The following is a 4,457-nucleotide window of genomic DNA, read 5'->3' as shown; positions in this document are numbered from 1 at the left end:
TTTAAAAAGATTGTGATATCTTATAATATATATTTTATATATTTGTATATTAAAAGTAAAACTATACTTGTTGGAAAATTTCTCAAAATAATTTATTTAATATTATACCACTGATAACAAAAGTATCTTACTTTTAAAACAAATCCACTTCTTATTATCGTATAATATATATATATATATATATATATAGGCGCGTATATTCATATGTTATTGATATATATTATTTTGAAAAATAGAATTTTTTTTATACATTATATATTAAAAAGTAAAAATACTGTTTGTTAGATATTTCTTAAAATATTATATTTATAAATATATTATTGATGATTTCAAAAATACTATCTTATAAAATAAGTCAATATTTAATTACACCAGCATCTAAACTATATTAATTAATTAATTAAGATAGAAAAAATAAGTTGTTTATATTAAGATATTGTATAGGTAATTTTCTTTAATAATTTTTTAAATACTAAATGTCGGTACATTTGAAAGAATTATAACCATTATTGACTTTCAAATATTTGTTAATAACAAAATTGTAAATTATATACACAAGATTATTTATTCATATATCTATTATTATCTTTGTAAAAATTAATAACTACGTAACAAGTCTTAGCAATAATAAAAAGCAATCATGTATACTCACATCTGTCATTTATACATGATAAAAAAATTGCAAATAATTATTTTCTAACGAAGAGGAAAAACTCATAAAAAATCATTTTTCATTTATTATACATACAAGGTGATTCACAAATAATAAATTATTGGGAAAAATATTATGATAAATTATATAAATATCATCATGTGATCCACAAATAAATTCCATTTCTAATTAAGATAAATTGTTTTTCTATTACAAAAATTGACCACAATCATAAATCTTTCACAAACATACAAACCCAGCAAAAGAAAAAACAAGAGTCTCTTGCCTTTAAAATCAAAATGATTTATATTTTATCATAAATTCAGACAATAATAATATATATATATAGATATATAGATATAGATATAGATATTATATATATTTCTGGATACTTGGATTATAGGAATTACAAAAATAGCTTTTACATTATCACAGCTCATGCTGTTTCCAGCAGGTCAAAATCCCACACAGTCCTTGAAGTAGCTAAATTCAACTGAAAAAGAAAAAGTACGTAAAGAGAAATAATCAATGGGAACAAGAGAAAAACATATGGAAACAAAATTTAGCCTAAATTTTGATAAGGCATTCTGCACCTCCAAAATTCATCTCGAAATTTCTCGTCTTTCAAGCTCGAAGCCTGGTCATTTTCGGCTGGAGAGCAGCTATTGGGGCTTGGACAGCAACGTTTTTCTGCTCGGATAGAGCAGCGGTTTCCTTTCTGAAAAGTTGGGAGGTTAATTATGCAAGTATCAAACACCATAAACAAGAATAGCAGCAATAACTGTATAAACTGTCTTGCAACCATTTCCAATCGTGCTCGGTAAAGCATTCCTTCAACGATAACTAAAAATGTGGCTTTAGTGAGTTAATACTTGGAAAAGATGAGAACTGTCGATATTATTCTTGTACTTAACTCTTTATTCATATTTTATATTATTTTTATAAAAGTGAGAGAGAGGAGATTGGAGGGGATTTATATAATTTATAAATAAAAACTTAAGAATTCCTAAATCTAGTTAAATTTTTAAGAGTTTTTAAGAGCTATTAGAGCACTGATTCTTGACTTGCTCCATAAATTTAGAGCTAAGGGTGTGTGTAAAGAACTCTTGGAGATGATCTAAGTTATCTATCGGTACCATAGACTACATATATATACTCCCTTCGCCCAGCACGTGTGTTTACGTTTTTGCACGCATTTGAGAGCTCTTATAATGTATAGTCCATACATTTTTTTAATTTATTTTTTTTTCTAATAGAAGTTTAAAGGGAAACGTTATTGAGGAAAAAAATTAAAAAATATTAGTGAAACTCTACTTATAGTAGTAGTCCGCAAAATGCGTGTTAAAAAGTAAGGCACAAGAGTACAAATCAAGACACATCGTAGATTGTACACATGGTAGGAAAAAGTCGGTAAAGTCGTAAAGATATGAAAATCTTGACACCTCCAATTGAGTGAGCTCATCGTCCCCCCAACCCCGACTTGAGTAAGCCATCTATTCTCCGAAGAGGTCAAACTGCTCAGAGTAGCTAAATTGGAAGGGAAAAAAATCCGTCAAGAGAATAGTTAATAACAATAATTAATCTAAATTTTGATTAAGTTATAAAACTGGTTTGCAGAGATCAAAAACATGACAGTATATAAATAATGCATGACTTTCATTTGTTTGGTAAGCGACGAATCAATCTTACGCTTCGGAGGCATTAATTTGGTTCTCGTTATTGCTACCAGTAGCAGCAATTCCGCTTGGCACCATCAGCACCAACGGCACCATATGGTATCTCACCATCCGTCTCTGGTCAATTTTGCCGACTCTCGTTTAGGCCAGCCTGCTGTCCTTTCACAGAGTTTGTTGTTTTTTGTCCATTTCTGTAGATACATTAAGCTGACATTAGTTACATGCATGTAATTTGTTATGTGCATGTGTGTCATCTATGTAACTATGTTAGTATACATTTACATATACATATGTATAGATATAAGTTTTGTAAAAAAAGAACAAAAAGACTAGTAAAGATTATTATGATTTTATTCAGTATCATAATATGGAAGAAGTTTCAGATTTAGTTGGAATTTATGAACCCGTAATATTTGATGAAATAGATAATATTTATGTATATATTATTTTAAAAAGATTGTGATATCTTATAATATTATTTTTATATATTTGTATTTAAAAGTAAAACTATATTTGTTGGAAAATTTCTCAAAATAATTTATTTATATTAAAGTATTGATAACAAAAGTATCTTACTTTTAAAACATATCTACTTATTATTATCGTGTAAACTAATATATAGGCGCACGCGTATATCATACATTGTTGAATATTATTCTGAAAATAGAATTTTTTTTTATACTTATATATTAAAAAGTAAAAATACTGTTTGTTTAGATATTTCTTAAAATATTAATTTATAAATATTTTATTGAAGGATTTCACAAAAATACTATCTTATAATATAAGTCAATATTTAATTACACCAGCTCTAAACTAATATTATTATTAAATTAAAGATAGAAAAAATAAGTTGTTTTATAGATATTGTTATAGATAATTTCTTTTAATAATTTTTTTAAATACTAAATGTCGGACATTGAAAGAACTTTTGTTACAATTGACTTCCAAATATTTGTTCATTCATGACAAAATTGTAAATTATATACAAAAGATTTATTATATATATCTATTATATCTTTGTAAAAATTAATAACTAGTGTAACAAGTCTTAGCAATAATAAAAAGCAATCATGTTACTCACACTCTGTCATTTGTACATGATGAAAAAATGGCAAATAATTATTTCTCGACGAGGGAAAACTCCTAAAATCATTTTTCATTTATTATACATACAAGATGATTCACAAAAAATGTGGGAAAATATATGATAAATTATATAAAATATATCTTGTGATCTACGAATAAATTCCATTTCTAATTAAGATAAATTGTTTTCTATTTATACAAAAATTGAAAAAAATCATAAATTCTTTCACAAACATAACAAACCACCAAAAGAAAGAACAAGAGTCTCTTGCCTTTAAAATCATAGGATTTATATTTTTATCATAAAATTCACAAAATAATAATATAAATAGATAAAAGTTTATACTAAAAAAGGATGAAAATAAAATATAATTGTAAAAGAAAAGTATAGGGTGTGAGAGATAGAGTATATTGTGAGAGTATATTGTGAGAGATAGATAGAGATAGATCGATGAGGAATACAATGAGGGACTGTCTATTTAGAGGAGCATAGGAACATTCGGAAGGGAGAAAGTGACAATATATTTATTTATACTATTTTGTATTTGTTAACCGATATTTTCAATAATAATATATTTATACTAGTTATTGTATTCTGTTACGATATTTTCAATAAATGGAACGATATTGTTAACCGATATTTTTCAATAAATAGGATACGATATTGAATTGTATCTGCATGATGTGATCATACACGATTTGTGATATTTTGTAATCTTTTGATGGACACCAAGATGACACATGTGCTTACATCATTTTCTAGCATACCATATTTTGTAATTGAACGGGTAGTTGATTCGACATGTAACATTAAGCCCAAACATTTATTTAATAGACAAAAACTAGCCCTATTAAATAATAATTTCACTTGGATGCAAGGGAATGTGAAAAGTTATCTTGTCTCTGCAACTCAATCTTTTTAAAAAATTAGACAAGTTAACAAATGTATTTAATTAAATTGAGTTATGTGTGCATGTGACTAACATTAAAAAAATTGTTTAAAAAACAGAACAGAGATAAAATTTTGTAACAAATTTTTT

The sequence above is a fragment of the Daucus carota genome, chromosome 3, assembly GCF_001625215.2.
Source record: "Daucus carota subsp. sativus chromosome 3, DH1 v3.0, whole genome shotgun sequence".
In the NCBI taxonomy this organism is placed as follows: domain Eukaryota; kingdom Viridiplantae; phylum Streptophyta; class Magnoliopsida; order Apiales; family Apiaceae; genus Daucus; species Daucus carota.
The sequence above is the reverse complement of the archived record's forward strand: the minus strand, read 5'-3'. Positions refer to the sequence as shown.